This window comes from Camelus dromedarius, chromosome 4 (genome assembly GCF_036321535.1).
Source record: "Camelus dromedarius isolate mCamDro1 chromosome 4, mCamDro1.pat, whole genome shotgun sequence".
Lineage (NCBI taxonomy): Eukaryota > Metazoa > Chordata > Mammalia > Artiodactyla > Camelidae > Camelus > Camelus dromedarius.
This window is the reverse complement of record NC_087439.1, coordinates 72,144,452-72,164,881: the sequence shown is the minus strand read 5'-3', so window position 1 is coordinate 72,164,881 and position 20,430 is coordinate 72,144,452. Positions and strand designations below refer to the sequence as shown.

The following is a 20,430-nucleotide window of genomic DNA, read 5'->3' as shown; positions in this document are numbered from 1 at the left end:
TTTGTTCCTCTGCCCATCCATCCCTAAACCCATCGGCTTTGGCCAACATCCACATCGGGTTTTTCTTTCAGTCTCTCTTGACTTGTGTCCTTTTACTTTTTTAAGAAATTGTAATTATAAAAATGATATACAAAGGGACAAGGAGAAGTGTACAAAGTTAAAAGTGGAAGATCCCCACCCCAAGGGTTAGCAATGTCACCAGTCTGCATATCCTTTAAGATACGTAGATTTCTGCCCTCCTTCCCCCCTTTTCAGAGCACATACCATACACATTGTTCTGATTTGCGCTTATCACTCAAAAATATATCATGAACACTCTTCCATGTCAACAGATGCATAGCTCCCTGGTTTAAGTTATTTATTATTTCACAATTCCACAGTGTCTATATACCCAATTTATTTAACCATTCCCCTATTCATAAATGGTGCGGTGGAGTCAAGTTTTTTTCTTGTACAAATAATACTATAATAGACATACATAAATATATTTTTGCACACCAAGTATTTCTGTAAAATAGACTACTTGTAGTGAGAATGCATGGTCAAGTATAGATGCATTTTTAATATTTATAGATACTGTAAATTATTTTCCAGAAATGTTTGTCAATTCATACTCCAATCTGTTGAGTATGAAAGTTTTTATTATTATTATTATTCTTAATGGAGGTACTAGGGATTGAACCCAGGACCTCATGCATGCTAAGCACGCACTCTACCACTGAGCTATACCCTTCTCTGGAAAGTTATTTTTTATACACACAAACACCTTATATTAAAACACTTCTTTGCCAATCTAATAAGCAAAAATGACCTCTTGTTCTTATTTACACTCTGATCTTTGATGAAGCTGAGTATGTTTTCATATGCTTATTAGCACATATTCCTTCATTTGAAGAATCACCTCTTCATATCCTGTGCCCATTTTCTTATTTTGCTGCTTCTCTTTTTTGTATTGATTTCTAGAAGTTATTTGTTATTTTGCATATTATAACCCTTTCCTATTGTGTTGCATATATTTTCATCCATTAGGTAATACTGTCTATGGTACCCATCACTGTATAGAAATGTTTGGTTTTTTGTTTGCTTGTCTGTTTTTCTAGTCAAATCTGTTTAATCTTTTCTGTTATAGTTTTTGGGGTTTTTATCATGATATTTCTAACTAGTATTATAAAAATAATATTGTAAAAAAAATCCTGTATCTTCTTTTAATCTTTTATAGTTTTCTTTGTTTTGATTATTAATTACTCTGAAATTTTTTCTGGAATATGGAATAAGATAGCATATTAGTTACATTTAACTCAACATAAGGTTTTTTTTTTTTTTACTCAGATAACATTTCAATGTATATGTTCAGCAAATAGATACCACAGAGTGACTCAGAGACTCAGGCTCCCTCTATCCTATGTTTCTATCCTCCTCTAAGTGAGGAGTCAGCAAATTACCACCCACAGGACACATCAACCCACTGCCTGTTTTTGTAGATAAAGTTTTATTGGAACACAACCATATCCATTTGTTTACATGGTACTTATGACTACTTTACTGTAAAACAGCAGATAGGTATGACAGAGACCTCATGACCCACAAAGCCTAAAATATTTACCATATGGCCCTGTATAGATAAAGTTTGCTGACTCCTGTTCTAGAGTCTCAGAATACTTAGTTTCCATGTGGCAGATGGAGACAAGAGATCATGCAGGTTTCACATGGGTGGGGACTGGAGGTGGAGCACAAAACTTTCATCTACATTCTGTCGGTCAGAATTCAGTTGCATGACCTCAGCTAACTACATAGGAGGCTGGGAAATGTGAATTAGTTGTGTACCCAGGAGGAAAGAGAAACAGAGTTGTGGAATTATTAGCCATTCCCTGTCATAGGGTGCCCTGCAATTATTTGTCTCTTTCTTCCTCCATATTTTTCATCAGAATAGGCTAGATAATATTGCAGAAACAAACAACCCCTAAATCTCAGTGGCTTAAGACCACAAAGTCTATTTCTTACTCATACTCATGTCCAGTAGGGGAGGGTCAGCAGGGGTGGCATTGCTCACTGTCGCCAATCACTGCAATCCAGAGGAGCAGCCACCATCAGGCAGCTTGGTGGTTGCAATACTACATGGAAAAACAGAATCTGGTAATACATGTACTGGCTCTTAACTTCTGCCCAGAACTGATACTCATCACTTCCATCCACCTTTCATTGGCTGAAGCAAGTCGCAGGGCTGCACTATACTTCAGTAGGGTGGGGACATGCAATCCTATCATATGTTTTGAAGGAAGCAGAGCTGGAATATTTATGAACAGCCCTAATAGCCACCGGACTCACACACACAGAACACATTAATCTCCTCCCCAAGGGAGATCACCCAAATTCTACCCAGTTCCTCCACCTAGACATAGTCAAGGGTCTCCAGATGAAACACTTTCCAACAGGTCTGAACAGTGGTCTGGAGCCCAGTGAGTGGTCTGGAGCCTAGCAACTGAAGTCATTCTCTGCCCCTGTACTTATTCAGATGCCAAAATTCTGATAGAGATAACTGATCATGGTATAAAACAGGTTTCTGGAATCCACGAATGTGAACCTTGCTCTGAATGGCCATGCCTAGAGAATCAGGACAATCAGGAGATGGAAAATAGAGAATATGGCATTTTGCTGAGATCAGTCCTTCAAGGAAAAGGTCAGCCTCATAGCAGGATATGCATTGTTCCTCCACACGTACAATTAAGCACATTGGATAAAGGATATAGGTGACAATATGGGGGGAAGCAGCAGACACAGATTAAAAATATCTATATGGAAATACTATAATATACAGACTAACATACGTTGTTCATTTCCCAGAAAATGTTTACTCTTAATGATTCTTGTTTGTTTGCTTAAGAAAAGACTTCCCCTTTTTTATTTAGCTTAGAAAATAGTAAAATGAGATTCATGGATTATAACCATAGAGAATCATTTTGAACAAGAGTCATACTAGCACTAGACAGATAACCTCTTGACCAAAATTTCAACTAGTCTAATTTTTCAAATAAATTCTCAATATCTAGTACCAACACTAATACATATTTTTTTCATATTCTAGTTCTTTGGATTTTAAATCTCCATGTAGTTATAGGAATGTAATTCACATGTTTTAAAAATTATTTATGCTTAACTCATCAAAATACTGGTTTGTTAGTTATTTGATGTCCAAGAAGTTTTTACATATTTTTCAATAAGCATTTTGAATAATTATTGAATAAACCCCCTCACCCAGAAACAGAAGTTTTCTTTTTTTTTTTCCAAGGTAAATTAATTTGAACAGCAAAAGATTAAAGTTTAATTTGAAACTGACCGTGTATAAACTTTTAAAAATCTGATTTCTTTTGCTAGGTGCCTTAAGTAACTCTCAAATGTTGTAATTATTGTCTTTAGTTACTTTATAATCATCTTTCATGGACTAAGCCTCCATTCCCAGTAGAGTTAGTTTTAGTCTAATTTGTACGGTAGCTACTACTATACTCCTATTTTCCATTTATTTATTTTTCATCAATTCAGTGCTTTAATATTTTCACTCTCATCATACATATCAGTTATTCTTATGGCTACTACCTACTTATTGGGAAATAGCCCTCAAAGGTCAAAGGCCACGTATGGGCTCCTGAAAACCATTTCTTCCCTCTGGTCATACTCAGTTCTTGAAGACTTTTTTCTCACAAGCGTTACTGAACAAGTTAGATTTGGAGTCCTAGGAACTTAAGAAGTGGTAGAAGAAAGGAGTGATTACTGAATTAGATGTTATTTCCAAAGCCCCTCCTAGGAAACAATAATTTATTACTCATTTTTGAATTCTAATTATGAGGAGAAACCCCCATAACTTAAGTGAATTATTTTGATAGAGAACCTAAAAAGTTCATTAAATTCCAAAGCAAACTGTTACCAGTTACCTTTTCCAGCTAAATTCATAAGCAATATGATGCTTTTCCTTTATATTTGCATGTACTATGATGTCTAGAAGCAGGTTTTCCTGTCTGTAGCATAGGTGGGCCCAGATTCCTCCTCTACTATTATCCTCTCCGTGCCTCGGTTACTTTATCTCTAAAAAAGGTCAAAAAAAGAAAAAAAAAAAAACCTACCTGATTGGACTGTTTCAAGGATTAAATGAGTTAATACTTATAAAGCACTTACAAATATTTTAAAATCAATTACATGATCCACACACCCATCAAGTCAAACAAGATCCACCACAAGTCACATAAGAAAATGAGTTCCTTTACTTTCAGCTTCTTTATTTACCCCTTATTAGGGCCGCACTTTGTCAACAGGGACAACTTATGTTCGCAGATTTGAACTTTACCAGAAAGGTTTTTGTATCTAATTTCAAATACTGAATTCCCGAACACTGGATGATATACCATTCTGCTGTACACGCATGGGAACCTTAGAGTTGGAAGAGTGCGAGGCCTAAGTAACTACTAGTCTATTTCTAAGGGGCTTTGACAACCAAGCAGCCGCTGAGAAAGTTACTGGTAATTGGGAAAAAGGGAGGCTAAGTCACCCTCTAAAAAAATAATACACTGAATTGGAGCGCTGCCTGCATTTCACTCTACAGCCTCTGGAAGAGGTGTGTTATCTAAGTGCTTCCATCAGGAATAATGATTGAGAAACTGCCTTTACTCTCCCTACTACGGTACTCCCAGGCAGAAATCCATGGGCTGATGCCCACGGTGTCTATCTGGTACTTGGTTATCACACATTGTTCAGAGCAACCCATCCTCCTGCGTGAAAGGCAGCGAAAGGGCACGGGGGGCCGGAACACTCCGGGTTAGCCGCCTTTCGAAGGTCAGACCCAACCCAACCCAGTACTTTTTCCGTGTCTAGTTCTTCAGGTCATTTAGGAATCGGCTACCTTTGTTTACGTTTAGAGCTTGGCTCAGCACCAGAAAGCATTAGTGCTTTCTAAAAAGAGAAGCATCTTGCATTTGCAGACAGTGCCAGGGGGAGCAAAGTTCATTCTCCTGAGTATGGGTGGATGACTCTCCTGCAACACGTGCGGGTTGTGGCAAAATCTTTGAATAACAGGGGCAGTTTAAGTGAGGCGGAGGTTTCGGGAAAGGCGAGGAGGTTGGTGTGGGGCAGAAAGCAAAGTGCGGAAGCTGTACGGGGATTCTTCTAGAAAGTGGGGTGGGAAAGGAGCTGGGAGGGCGTGTGGAGGGAAGGGATCTGTGTCAGAACGTGCGTGTGAGCGTATACAAAACCCGAGAGAGGCGTGAGCAGCGCTGTGTGTGCGAGCGGGAGCGAGGGGCGCCGGCTCGGGGTGTGTGCGCCTGGGTGAGTGACACCGAGGGGCGGGCTGGCCGGCCGGCCGGCGGGCGGGGGCAGCCTGCGAGGGGCGGGAGTGTCCCTGCGTGGAGCGGGCCGACCCGGAGTTGTGTCAGTGAAGGAATCCAGCCCGGGGGCCGAGCCGGCTGCACCCTCCGCCGCGAGCGCCGGCTGCGCGGGGCGAGCTCCGGACGGCGCGCGGCCCAGGCAGCAGCTCCCGCTCGGCCCGCCCTCCGCGTCGCAGGAGTCGCCACAGCCGCCGCGCCTCCCCCGGCGACCGCGCCCCCGATCCCTGTCCCCACGGCCCGGAACGAAGCGGCCAGCGCTCGGCACAGAGGTAAGCCCGGGGTCTTCGGCCGCCGCCCCCGCCGCCCGGGACCCCGTCCCCGCCCGCTCGCCAGGCCCGGGCCGGGACACAGGGCTCGGGCGGACGCCGTGGGCCTTTGGGGCCGGGACGGTGGCTGAGCCCGGGCCGCGCGATCCGCAGCCTGGGCCGCCCAGCCCCCGCCGCCTCCCGGGGCGCTGGGTGTGGCCCCGGCTCCGCGCCGACGCGGGCTGGCGGCGCGGACCGGACGCGGAGGTCGCCGTCCTTCTTTTCTCGGGCAGGCGCGGGCGAGCGAGCCGCCGGGCGGGAAGAGGTGGCGGGAGGAGGCGCTGAGGCCGGAGCACATTCGCGCGTCCCGGGCGAGCGTGTGGCCGCCGCGCTCCGGCGTGGACCCGCCCGCCCCGGATCTGAACGGCCGCGGTCCGTCGCCTGCCCTCCCCTGCGCGAGCGCCCCCTTCCACCCGCCCCGCGGACGGAGACCCACCCCCTCCCGCCGCCCTTTCGCTCCGAGCCGCCTTCGCCAGGACCATCTCGCCCTCGATCGCCGCCCGGCCTGGGTGCCGCGGGTCCGGGGAAACCCTTGCCTCTCCGAGCCCACTGGAGCAGGATGCAGCGGCCCCCGGTGTCCGCAAACTCGCCGCGATTGCCGGCGGGGTGACGCGAGTAGCGCCGAGCGACCGGTCGCTGGACGAAGCAGGCGCGCTGCCGCGTCTGGGCGGGTGGACTGGGAGTCGGCCGGCGGCGGCCCGAGCCCAAGACAGCGGTTGTTCCGGGGACGCGAGAGGGTCTTCCCGCTCTCTCCACACCCTCGACTTTGCCGCGTCTCGGAAGATCGACCCCGCTCACTCGCACTCTGTTCGGTGGTTAATACTTACTGCAGACTTAGGAGGTGAAGGGCTGAGACTTTACCTGGACTGGGATGCAACCGAAATTTTCTCCTCAGCCGGAGGTTTCCCCTTCTTGGGGTGGGGGTGGGGGGTTGGTGTGTGTGTTTTGTGAACTTCCTGAGCTTTCAGTTCCCAGCAGTCCTGGTTTTAGTAGATGCCAAGGTTTTGGAGACCTGACACTATAAAGATTCTGTGCAGTATTTTCCCTCTGAGTGTGTTACCGTTTCTGTGGCTTGAGAAATAGTGAAAATCCTTGAACTCCACAGTCTCTTTCTTTACATAAAACATTATGTGTAATATTTTTCACTTGTTTATTTAAATTTTCTAATGTCATATTAAAAACTTTTACCAGTTCCCTCAGAAGTAAGAAAGAAATGACTGAAATTTTAGAACCTATGCAGAGGAAGAGGCTTTATGCCAGTATTTGAAAGTCTTGTGACCTTTATGACCGGTTTGTCTTAAAGAAACGGTTCATTGCCATACTGATTGATTTTATTTTCTAGAGATTAAGCAGATGTGCAATATGGCAGGGAAAAGAAAGGACAGGAAGTCAGAAATTGCTTCATTTTGAAAAATACATATATATTCAAGTAACAAATTCAGTAATTTTGAAAGATGCTCTGAAAATAAAATCTACAGTTGCCTTCATTGGCCGTATAAAATTATATCAACCAGAAAGCAGTGTGTTGTGTGGGTGGGGGCAATTTTTATCAAACAATGGTAGTGTTTTTAAAAAAATCTGTGTGTGGAAATATTTGTTGCATCTTTAACTGGGGAAAGATCAACTTTAGGAATGATTTTCTATTTGGACAAGGCAAATACTGTTGCAGTCTCTAATTAGAGTTTTGGATTATACTCAAGCTTTGTTAAAACCAATTTTATGGAACAGCAGAACAGAAAATATGTGCAGTTCTGTATCTGTGTGGCTTTAAATACACACACATACACACACACAAAGTAGACGAGCTCCAAAGGATAATTTGCATAAAAATACAATCAGTTGAATGCAGAGAATATTTAAGAGGATAGTAAAAACTCAACATCTGGGAATGGAGTATATTAATTGGCAATTTTCTTTTTTTCTTTAATCCCTGCCTCTGAAAATTTTAAATAATTTTCTGGGAGTCAACTTAGTTTAAAGTACTTAACTTAGACAGGGAAAATGATCAAGACTCCTTTATATTCACTTTGTTTTAGGGAGCTCCCTAATGAAAGTCTTCAATTGACCATTTCTGTGCTTGCACTGATTTTCAAGTGGCCGTTGTGGGGAGGGGTTTCTACTGGCTTGTGAGGCTGCTCCGCTACCTCTGTAACGATCGGGGAAAGAAAATGCTTTGGCCACACCATTGCAGCCTGACACGCCGCCAGTCGGGAGCGTGTCAAAGACCAGCTTTGCCGACAAATCGAAATACTTTCCATCCGAAGTTAAGCTTTAAAAGTGTCTCATTTTTGGTTTTAAGTTTTACGAGTTTCTCAGTCTCTGATCGTAGAATTGTTGCTCTTGTTATCAATGAATATTCATGTATGGCTTTTGTGTTGAAGGCACCTAGGTGGTCTTTATCCTGTTCTCTTCACACAGCTTTAATCAGCATCTTACAAGTGAGGCAGGACAGGAACTTTTGGATACAGTTTCATAAAATGGAAGAAGTTGAGGTTGCTCATGGTACGATCTAAGCTGCTACCACCTGTCTCGCCCTGTGATTAGAGTGGAGTGGGTTTTGTATGCATTGAACAGATACTGCTTACTCACTGCTCCCTTGTACGTCTTTCCTAGTCATCTTCTGTAGACCTTTTACTGTTATTTGACTGTGATAATTGAATCATATGGCTGTTATAATTTTTGTACAGAGACCAGTTGCTTATACAAGTATGCCACAGAACACGAGGGCAGATATAGAATATGGACAGATTTAAGTGATGGAGTCTGTTTATTGATCTCCGAATGATTGTGCATAAATGCAGCCACTGAAATTCATTCCACCCCTGTTCTGTCTCAGAGTGTAATCACACAATTAAAATACGATTTTCACGATACAAACAGTTAAAAGCTTAGTACACATAATTATAGAAGAAAAACAAACCTTCCTTTTTTCATCCATTTTTTGAAGTAGTCTGCTATGAAGGTGTTATTTCCTTGACACATCAAAATGGCTAATTTGGAGCTGTGATGCTTGTTATGTAAATAGGCCATATGTTGAATTTCTACAGAAGTTTATTCGTTCAGTGTTGTGATAATGGATAGGATCCCCTAAGTACCATAGCTAAGAGCCTATTTAGGCTGTGAAGATGCTTTGCTCTTTACTATTTATATCATTCCCATTATTTTTGTTTAACAGCTAGTATTTTTATTTTCTAATAAAAATATTCTTGAACGTGATGGTGTTTTCTATCCTTTTATCATACAAGTCTTTATCTCTTGTCCGAACCCAAAGTCTATTCCTGTTTTAATAGTTTCCATGGTTGATGTCCTGTTAACAACAGGCCAAAGGCCACATACCTGGTAAACTTCTCATATTCTCTGCTAAACCTGTTCCTTTCACAATGAAAAGACTTTCTTTTTCTTCATACTGTTAAGTTCTCTTCATTACCCTTACTCCAGACCCAGGAACCATCCCTGACTCTTCATTCTTGTTCAGTCCCTTAGTAAAAGAGGGCACCAAGTCCTGTTAAGGCTTCCTTTATCAGAATTTTTCCCAGCCAGACCCCACATTTCCTTGGCAGCCCTCCTTCACTCTCCCCAAGCCCAGGCCCACAGCCATCACTGTTGTAAGAAGACTGCAATTGTCTCTGTCAGTGAGTTTCCCCCATTCTGCGTACTTCCACTGCATTGGCCTTCCTAAAACACTTCTCCGTAGAATTCTTTCCAAGGATTGTCTCACAGGAAGTCTGTGTTGAACTCATGTTTGTCTGATTACAGAGCTAGTGTTCTCTCCACTAGTTCAAATACTTTTTATGCCCCCTACCCCATCCTCCCACCCACCACTTTTGGTCCAACCTCTCAACTTGGTTTTACTATACCTCACTCTTGCCCAAATTTGACTTACCAACTTTATTTTCTACTTTTCCAACATGAACCTACTGTTCCTACTTACTAGACCTCACTGCCCTTCTAAGGTGACTTTGTTCCTTTTTGTTCATACTCTCTCTTTTAGAATGCCTTTTCTTTTTCCCTCAGACCTAAGCACCATCACCAAGTTCAAGTCCACTTTCACTTGAAAGTAATCATGTTATTTTCATTATATTCTTCCTCTTCAGCCCTTTTGTCAGTGTCATTCCTGTAGACCACGAGATACTCCCTTATACGATTGTGTTCTTAATTCTTGCTTTCCCGACTCGATTGCAAGTTCCTTGAGGGCACTGATGTACCTTGTATGCTGTCTTTCAGCCTGTATGCTGTGTCTATAGGCCTGGGACATAGCAAGCCCTTGATAAGTAAACCTGTAGAATCAATAAACTAGAAGGGTGAATTTTTTTTCAAGTTGGGCTTTGATGTTGCCTGTGTACTGCTCACCATCGAGTCCTCAGAGCCTAGCTTGCAGCTTGACACCTAGTCATGACCTTGATAACTGTTTGTTAATATAGAAATTAATGTTGACATTGGATAAAAGGGACAGTTGTTTGAAGGAGGCGTCTGTCAAGGAGTTTTCCCCCATTTCTCTTTGCTGGTTCTAATCAGCCTTCTCCATTCATCAGCTGTGAGGCTTCTGAGGCCTTGGCATTTTCCAGAGTTGAGATAATGATGGAGGCTGGCAGTTATGAGTTAGAATTAAGGAGGCTGTCGTTATTTTAAGGTGGAGTGATGGGTCCCATTAGTGACCAAAATGAAAGCATTCAGGCCTTATGCCAGTATTTTATACATAAAACAATTAGACTAGGGTTATCAGTTATATAAATATTCAGCTTATCGGCTCCAGAATCCCAGACTGTATTGCAGAGCTACACAACCTTTTCATTTAAAAGCTTTAAAAAATAAATCATCTGTAGCTCCGTGTAGGGATGAAAAGTGAGGTAAGGAAGAGCTGCCACACCCATCGTATTGTATTCAGGACAAAATTCAATTCTTTCAACTTTAATAAGACTCACTTTGTACAAGGCCCTGTTTCTGCCAGGAAGGAGTTTATAGTCTAGCAGGAGAAAAACACATGTGTCCCCGAAACAAAGGTCTAAGAGAGCTCAGGAGGGAAAAGTTCATTCTGCTTGGTAGGATGGTGGGGACCTTCCCAGAGTGATAGTTGTTTGAGCTGATTATTGAAAGGCTTTGGGTAAGATTTCAATAGCTATTATTGGGCACACAGGGGTGGGGGAAGGGCAGCATGGTTGGGAGGAGCGTAGGGCAGAATTTCCAGGGTTTTCTGACCCTAACCTCAGTCCTCTATTATACTACCACTGCTCCAAAGCTGAAACCCAGCTAGGACTCTCCCGGGTATTGGTGATCTGCAGCGTTCAGCAATGAAACTTAAAAGAATATACAGATACCTGCAATAATGACTTTTGGTGCCAAGTGCTAAACTGACCATGACATAAAGCGCAAAATAAACCTCGTAAGCAATATAATTGGTGCCTTTCTAGGTGGCATCCAACTTGCTTAGAATGCTTAAAAAGGTCTCCTGCAGTAACACCACTGTAGGCTGGAACTTTCACAGTAATGTAGACGGGGAGAGGTCAGCCCTGACTGTGGTCCCAAGTGGCCAGCCATCTGAGGGACACAGCCCAGTTGCAGAGCTCGATCAGTGAGTAAACACACTGTTCTGTAGTTCCCTGGTTCTGATTCTATGGAACTACCCCATGGATTGTCAAACTAGGACAGATGGGTTAAGGTTCAGGGAGACAGATTTGAGGTCAGTATAAGGAAGGTGGGCTCATTATGGGTTGTTCTGTTTCATGAGGCCACAAAACTAAATATATTCAAGCATGGGCTATACCAGGTAATGTCTAACTAAATACATGCATTGTCTCCATTCTTCCTCAGAGCAGTGCTCTTGGACCCCCGCCCACACCGTTTTACCAGTGTGCAGTACTGAAACCTAGAAAGGATGAGAAGCAATTAGGTTGTAGAGCAGGTGTTAACCAGGCAGTCTGAGGGGACAGACAGAATAGGTACTGGATGAAGAAAGGATACAAACATCAGATGGCCATTAGGATTTTTAAGCACCCTTCCTAATGCTAGGATTGAATTTTTAATTCTCCTTGGGGCTCAAGATGCTAATTGTTGCCAAGCACTAATTTATTATCAGCAGCACCCAATTCCTAGAAATTGTGAACAGAGTGAATACAGTTATCATCATCTTCATGATGGCTACCACTTAGTGATCATCCCATTTAAACCTAGCAGCTATCTTGCAAGGTCGGGATTATGTATCCTTTTGAGAAGGAGGCCCTGAAGCTCAGGGAAGTTAACCTAACTTGATCAAATCTGCCGAATTGATAAGTGGCTTTTTTCTTACACTACCCCTTGGAGGTAATGCATGGTGATACTGGAAATATTTCCCTATCAGTTCAGCACAATTACGGACCAGTCAGAGAGGCCTCTAGTTGTATGCAACCTGTGGCTTTCCCCAGTGATGAACATCCCCTGAGGTGATGTTTAGGCTAAGTCCAAAGGAATGTGAAAGGCTTGCAGGACCACATATCCACAGGAATTCCGGAAAACTACTGTCTTCTTTCTAGCAGCAGTTATCTGATTTTATACATGATACATAGTACTATTAAAGAAAGAAAAACTTCACGCGTAATTATATTTCACATGCATTTCTAAATAAGGAAAAAGTAGTTTTGCAGTGGTGATGTTGTGTCTTCCTTACAAATGGTGGGGCTTTCTTCCCCACTCCTTTTTTTCCCTTTACGCTCTTCCAGTCTGAACACTGTCCCCTCTTGCTTCCTCAGCAAGATACTTTGCTCCACTATCTCTGTTTTCTTCAGGGTCTCAAGCAACCTTCTCTTTCATCACATAAGCACGTGTAAATTTTCCTCATTCTTTAAGCAAGAGAAGATAAGACAGACAAAACCCCCATGGCCCCTTCCCTTTCAGTCTGGTGATGTTCCATCTCCCTCCCGATCTTAGAAGGTAGCTCCTTGAAGAACAGGTCCTCATGCGAGACCTACATCTGCCCACCTCCCCCCTTCCTCTCCAACCCTCTACAGCCCTTTCTCTCCAAACTGCCACCTCTGTCCCTCACAGGATCTACTGTCCAGAATTCCCTTCTAACTCTTGAGCTGTGTGCCACATCTGGCTTATGGACCACTCTTGAAGCCTTGCCCACCTGTTTTCTGAGTCGTTCCTCTCTCCTCATTTCTCCTGTTGCCCAGCTGCTCTTCATTCTCTGTGGGTTCCTCTCCTCGCAGACCTCCGCGCGCTCTAGTGTTCACCCTTCAACCCTCTGCTCACTCTTCACAATTGCCCTGCGGAGCTCACCGACTGTTTTCTTCTGCTGTCACCTGCATGTCGTTGATTCCTAAATCTGCAGCTTTGACCTTGAACTCTTCTGACGTCTGCTCTGGATGTCAAACTCAGCCAGTTCAACACTCCACTTCTACAACCAGCCCATCCCTTCTATGTTCTCCGCCTCAACTAAAGAAATCCACTTCACCAGGTTTAAAATCTGGGAGTTGTTCTGGGTTCCTTGCTCTTCCTGCACCCCTCATTCTCATTGATCACTAAGCCCTTAAAAACGACCCTCTCAAACTCTCCTGCATCTGCTCTTGCCTCTCTAGGCTGTTCCCGCCATGACCGCCTTGGTTCAGGCCCTCACCATTCTTGAGGATTACTGCAGTAGCCTTGTAACTGGTCTCCCTGCCTTCTGCCTGGCCTGCCTCCAATCCATTCCCCACATGGCCGCCTTTCTAAAAGGCAAATTTGATCACGACTCTCTGCTGCTTAAAATCCTTCAGCGGAGTCACTGCTTCTCCAGGATAAAATCTAAGCTCCCTAGCCGGGCACAAAAGCTCCTTTGTGATCTGGGCTCTCCCTACAGGTGTGTATCAAAGTCTTCTCTAATGATCCTGGTCCCCACTGCCTCCCCCTGCCCACAGCATCCCTACTAAAGGAGATGAGTTGTTACAGGAGAGGGATGAGAGGAGGGATGGGAACCAAGAAGAGATGATAGAGCTGTGCCATCCAGTACTGTGGCCACTAGCTGCATGTGGCTGTTGAGTACGTGATTCGTGGCTCGTCCAAACTGAGCTGGGTTACAAGAGTGAAATACACTATGGGCTCAAAAACTTGGTCTGCAAAAAAGAATGTAAAATAGCTCATTAACTAATTTTAATATTGATTACTTGTTGAAACAGTAACATTTTGGATATAGTGGGTTAAATAAAATATATTATTAAAATTAATTTCACATATTTCTTTTTATTGGTTTTAACATGGCTACTAGGAAGTTTTAAACTCCCTCTGTGGCTCGCACTACAGTTCTGTTAGACAGCATTGTTAGAGAACATCTCCTCGTTCCCAGGAGAGGCATCCTATATGAGCCAAGCCCAGGAGCTTTTTGCATGATTACGTCAGCCCTATAGGTATAGAGAGGCAGCAATTGCTCAGTTTCCTAAATCCAGAGATATTAAAGGGCTTTAAGTAAGATTCAGGATCAGAGAGACGGATTGTGAAAACTACAGCCAGGGGCCCTACACACGCAGGGCTGAAGTCACGAGTCAGGTGCCTCTGTCTCCGCAGGCCTCCCCAGTCACCATCAGGAGAGGGAAACAGGGAGACTGTGTGCTCGAGGAAGGATTCGAGGGAGACAGGAGGAGGAAGGGCCGGGCAGTTGGAGTCCCATTCCCAGGAAGCCTCCTGCTTGTGAGGTACCAGACAGAACACCAGGAGCCACTCCTGGGTCTCTGGGATCCCTCCTCCTGCCATGGAGCCTCCCCCAGTGGGCGAAGTCCCTGCTCCCCCAGAGTCTTCAGCCTCAATAATATGTATGTGATAAAGGCATTATGCATCAGACAAAATGGCCTGCCCAAGAACTGGTAAGTGCTCCTTAGTTATGCCTTAAGATACTGCAAGCAGCAATCTGTGGATCATTTGGCCCAAAAGGCTTGGAGGAAGGTATACAGGCTGTCAGAAGGACCCAGAAGAGAGTATGTCCTAAGAGATATGCAGAGCTTTATGTTTTCAAGTGGAAAAGCCAACCAGCAATAGGAAACCAGAGCTTATCAGGTTGGAGCAGGAGGGAGAAAGCCGGAGGTGAGGGGAAGAAACCATGACTATCACCAGGCGAGTTATGCAGATGCCAGTGAGTCTGATAGGCCGTGTGACTCAGCCCGTTCCTCCTGGTGGTTTGCCTGCTGTGTTCTGTTGAGCTCCTTGGTGCTGAGAAGAGTCCCCCTGGGCAGTTTTGATTTGCTCTTACATGTTAGGCATTAGTAGAAGATTCTGGTAAGGGGAAAAGATCCCTGTGCTAAAAATAAAAGTTTGAAAGTCATACCTGTACAGGGAATGGCCTGAGAAAGTGGTGACCACGCTGCTGTGGTGACTGCTCCCCAATTTGCGGGATCTGGGACCAGTTTGGGCCCTTTGCAGGAGGGCTATGGTTCCTTCCCACCTGCACCCCAGTCGCTTTCCATTGGACTGACCGTGAGGTTGGCCTCGCCCAGGCAGTTTACCTAGGAAGCTGGAACTCAGCCGCATTCCTGAGTGACCACATTTTCTCTTTGAGTCCCAGGTTCTCCTTTTCTCTCACATCCCAAAGTTTGTGCTTTGAGTTCCCGTGTAGGAATCCCAAATTGCCTTGGGTAAGGGCCTCATCAGTTATCTCCAAGCCTTCCAAAGGTGGCTCCCTTTATAATGTGATTTCAGAATCCATTCTACTCAAAACAGCACTTTAAATATCAAGTTTCTCTTTCTTTGCTCTCTACTTTGCAAAGCCCTACATTATAAAAACTCAATTCTCTTTCCTAAGACCAGTATGGTTTAGAAGAGAAAGAGGACATGTTTGGTGCTTGAAAAGCCTGGTTTTGACTCATGCAATTGGCTGGCTGTATTAACTTGAGCCAATTACTTAATCTTCCTGAACCTCAGTTTTCTTATGTATGAAGGGAAATTAATAATACCTACTTGCTTTGTTATGATTTTTTTTGTGACTAAATAAAACAAGATATAAAGTGAGCCGCAGCAGGGCCTAAAATGCAATGCTATGGAAGGTAACTTAAACATCACACATGTACGCCCTAGATTGAATGATTTTATAGACAGTTTCCTGAGATTGATAAGGAAAAAGACAAGAAATCTGGGTCAAGGGGCCCAGAATTCAGCCATCACCAGGTGAAAAAGGACCAGAAGGAAGTTGCCTTCACATTTTGCCACTCCTGCCTGATGGTTTGCATTTGTGAAAATACTCATCTGGGATTATGAGTACAGCATGAAGCTGTGGAAAAAAGGCCTGTTTACATCCTCTGCCAGGATAACATTAGAATAAACAAAGCAAGTTTTTGAACCTCTGAATAGTCAGGTGCGCTGCCATCAAAATAAATCTTTATTTCTATTCTTTCCTGGTAAATTATAAAGGAAGCCACAAAAATGCCCTGACAAGGAAGATTCATATACAAATTAGATGCCAGGGGCAGATTTCACACTTACTTTGTTGGAGCCATTCTTTCCTTAACCGTGGGTGTTTGGGAAGTTCTTTTGTTGTAGCCTTTGTTGCTTACAAGAAGGGGGGAAAAGCTTTAGTGTACTCAGGAAAGAATGGTTTTGATTGGAGGTAATGTTGTTCTCAGTGTGGGCTAACCTTCATATACTGTAGTGATTGCGAATACGTAACCGAGGAAACCCATTTATGGAAGCCCCCGAACAGCAGTGAGGTAGTCTGAGCTGACATACTGCCACTTCTGAGCGACCAGTGTTTATTACAGGAATGTGGGCAGTCAGTCCTGCAGTTTTTAAAGGGGAAAGTGGAAGATGTTACGTTGGCCACTGTGACTGCTATTTGCCTGTGAAATCTGAATGGTGGACTGGATTCAGAATATGCCAGTGATTTCCCGGGCCCTCGATGCAAGTGACCGCCCCACTGTAACACCGCAGCCTCAGTGTGGTGTCGTATACAGTCATGAACACTCCAGGAGACAGTGTAAATCTACTGCCTCTAAAATTTAAAAAGACCATTAAAATATTATTTAACGCCGATCTGTGGCACTGAATATATAAACTCATATATTGTTCTGGTAGTCCCAGAGCAAGAACCATTCAGCTGTAATGGATGATATCAACTAAGGTGGCCATGATAAAATTCATTTATAATCTCCGAACTTTGGTAGAATTTGACTTTCTGGACTCTTTTGGATTGTTTTTAGATGTATAGTTATCTCTCATTTATTAATATTTAGATATTGTTTATATAAATGGACTAAGTATCTTCATGCAAGTTACTGATACGAAATTAGAAGCATAGAATGTGGGTGTTGTGGTCTAATGTTCCCCCCAGAAGCAGGAATCCCTTCCACAGTACCCCAGTTGACCAGGTGCCATTCGAATTATGAGATGGTCACAATTTTGTGATGCTGAGGACTTCTGCCCGCAGTAGTGTGCAGTGCTCCCAGATCTTAAGCCCCTTTAGATTCTGACCTCTGTGGTTGGACCAGTACTCATTAGCAAGCACAGGCGGATGAGAATACTGCAATCTTTCATCGCCCTTTGGAGTGCCACAGAGTAGACATGCACCTGAGTATGCTAGCTCTTCAAATATTTGACCATCGCTACGGTGTCTCCTCTTCTAAGGCTTTTCTTTTCAGGCTTACGTGGTCCCAGTTCTTTTAACTGAGATTCCCCATCCTGTTAACCCTCTGGTCACCCACCACTCTGCCTGTGCCATTTTAAAAGCGAGGTATCATGAACTCAACCCCCTGCTCCTGAGTTCTCTGAGCATCAGAGTACACAGGGCTGCGGCCGACTCCCTCGTCCAGGGCACCCTTCTTTTGTCCATCTAGTCAGATGCTGTTCTGGCCTCCATTTTAAATCAGGGGCAGCACGTTGTCTGTTTATTTCCAAAGTCAAGTAAAACTTGCCAGTATCTTTCTGAGCACTAGCTACAAAGCCAACTCTCCCGTAATTCTGTGCCTGTGCGGTTAACTGTGTGAACCTATGGAGAGGATTTTACATTTATCCTTTCTAAGTTTTGTTCCTTTTTGTCAAATCATTTTTCTTCTCTATGAAGACATTTTTGAATTCTTTTAAAAATTCAACCTGTCAGTGGTCCATCCTTCACTTATTTGTCAGTTACACATTTGAGAATGGTACTTTCTCTGTCGTTGATAAAATATGGACCAAGACAGGCCAAAAAGAGAGCCCTATGACTTTCTACAAAAGACTTCTTGACATCCATACATGAATTTTGTTCATTGTTTTTTTGTTTGTTTGAACGACTTTGAGTATCTTTCACTTGTGTTTACTTTCTTGCCCCCAAGCACTGTAAGAGGATACAGTCGGGAAGGATTTAGTCAGATGCCCTGGTCCTGGTGATGCTATATCATTGTTGGCCCACTGTTGCCAATGAAAGACCCTCTATAATGAAGTGAACTGAGATTAATTTGGAATAACTACTAGATTGTGTCAGTTTTTCTTTTGAAAAATTTACTAAAACGTCTATCTAGATGACCTTATTTTTAATTTATTAAGAAAATAATTATTTTGTAAAATAAATCCGTACTTCACATTTCAACTCGTATGAACTCATCTGGTTCAAAGGAATTGATTTTTTGTATATCATTCAGTTCTCTTTATGGAATCATTGCTTTGAAAACGAACTGGTGGTGTGACAGGAAATCACTGCTTAGGTGTCACTCCAACACATCATTATACTCACACCTCCCGGGATAGACAGTAATCAGGCTGGGGCAGGTCCAGGCAGCACGCCGGCATCTACGTAAACAGTTCCATGATAGTCTCACTAACTGTGACCATGACAGACAATGAGCTGATGGCATCATGTCCCTAATGGATGTCTTTTCTCTACGTGGCAAATTCTGTACTATTTGAAGTGTTCCCCCTCCACCACACAAACTCTTTCACTTTTATATTATTATCAGTCTGTCAGTTATACATATGGTGCTTTCTGTGCTATGTTTTGTTGTATTCATGTACAAAACAGTCTTTTACACGCTTTTTAGCTTGGACGTCATGGGAAGACAAAATAATTTGAAAGAATAGTAGCACTGAGGAGCCCAAATATGTAAAAACTCAAGGAATAAACTACCGCCTTATAAAAATACTACTATTTGGTAGTGCTTTATATTATACAAAATACCCTCACAAAGTTTTTTTTTTTTAAAGAAGTTTTTTTCTGATTGTAAAAATAATGCATACTCATTGAATTTGGGAAAGATACTGAGCTGGATAAAATAGAATAAAAAGTCAGCTAAAATTTCACCTCGCAAAGATGGTCATTGTTAGCATCTGGTGTGTTTTCCTTCCAGATAAGCATGTATGTGTGGCTGTGAGTATGTACATACATTTGTGTGTGTGTGGAGGGGGGCTGTGGGTATGTGTTTTAACTGGCCTCATGGTGGACCTGGGAAGTGACTGAGCTATCAGTGTGGCATAGAAGTTAAAAATGCTCTGGAATCAGACACTTCAAGATTCCAGTTCTGGCTATGCTACTTATGTAATGTTCATAAATTGCTTAAACTATCAAAACTTCAATTTCTACTTCTATAAAATCAGAGGTAATGACAACATGCATCTAGTTGGTTTATTGTAGGAATTAATAAAATAATGCATGTAAAGTGCATAGAGTGGTGCATGCTGCATAGCAAATGCTCAGTAAATGTGAGCCATTATTGTTGTCATACAGCTTGTCTTGTCTGTTTTCCTCCCTTAAATTCTAGGATAGCAATTTCTCTTCCCATAGCATATTATTTGAAAAATGTTTGGAATGACTGCATACATTTCAACATATGAATATGCCTTAATGTGATCAATTCCCTATACTTAGACCATTTCCAATTCCTTGCCATCACAAAGAACACCCGAGTTAATATCCTTTGCATTCTTTTTTGTACATAGACAACAAAATGAATTAGTAATGGCATTTTTTTTTAAATGTAAAGAAGCAAAAAAAAAACCACCTAACAATTCTTTAGTATCTACTAATATGCCAGGTTAGATGCTAGGTTTTTTTAATCACAAAATTCTCATCTAACTCTTCCATAACCCCTTTGAGGTACATCTGTTACCCCATTTTTCAGATGAAAAGGCTCTGAGGGGAGATTAGTAGTTTGCCCAGGGTCACTGAGATAGTGATGGTAGAGATGGTATTTGAAGCCAGCTGTCTGATTTCAGAGCTTAAGCTTTTCCATTCCGGCAGGCAGTTCATGTCTATCTTTTTAAGGCTGGCGGAATGAATAGTTACCATTGTGCTTTTCACAGAGTGTCACTTGGTGTCACATAAAAGATAGGACACTTGGCTAAAACTCTTGGCTCACTCCATATAGTACCTCTTGTGTTCGTATGTTCTTACATGTTTTGGAATCAAGCCTCATTAAAACAAGGTGTTAACTACAGGAAATAAAACACTGGTGTGATTATTTGATGAAAGCAAACCTCAGGGGAGAAAAACATTTAGTTAATAATACAAAAGTCATCTTTGTTTTAGTTGTAGGCCAGAATGACTTATCTCCCTAGGAATCAGAGTATTTCCCACAAATCAGTATAGGAGTTAAACAATAACAGCCAAAGTAAATTGATGCTGTCAGAAAGGGTTGTGAGTTTCATTACTTGCATATTAGGGATTGAAAGGAAAAATCTTTAGCCTTAGCTGTAAGATGTTGCATCAGAAAAGAGCTGGAACAATTGCTGTAAGTAAGTATGGGTACAGGGAAGACATAACGTATCCTGGGATAAAACTCCAAAGAATTATTTGGTGAACTGACAGGTTGTCTTTAAAAAGTCAGCCATTTGGAACATTTATCTTGGCAGCTCTCAAA

The 20,430-nt window shown here is 42.9% G+C and overlaps 1 protein-coding gene and 1 long non-coding RNA gene across 6 annotated transcripts in view; one reads left to right on the top strand and one right to left on the bottom strand.

Moving 5' to 3' along the window:
- The window catches only part of LOC105099165 (uncharacterized), a 48,880-nt gene extending 42,284 nt beyond the window's left edge, over positions 1-6,596 (bottom strand). For both annotated transcript variants that reach the window (XR_010380672.1, XR_010380673.1), the window contains exon 1: positions 6,536-6,596. This is a non-coding gene — a long non-coding RNA (uncharacterized LOC105099165). The remainder of the gene's footprint in view (positions 1-6,535) is intronic.
- SPATS2L (spermatogenesis associated serine rich 2 like) overlaps positions 5,031-20,430 on the top strand; it is a 157,222-nt gene continuing 141,822 nt past the window's right edge. The window contains exon 1 of one of the 4 annotated variants that reach the window (XM_031452047.2): positions 5,031-5,103. The gene's annotated coding sequence lies outside the window, so the exon portion shown is untranslated. Of the gene's footprint in view, positions 5,104-5,167; positions 5,311-5,382; positions 5,639-20,430 lie in introns of those variants that run through there. The other 3 variants (XM_031452046.2, XM_031452052.2, XM_031452045.2) reach the window with 3 other exon arrangements.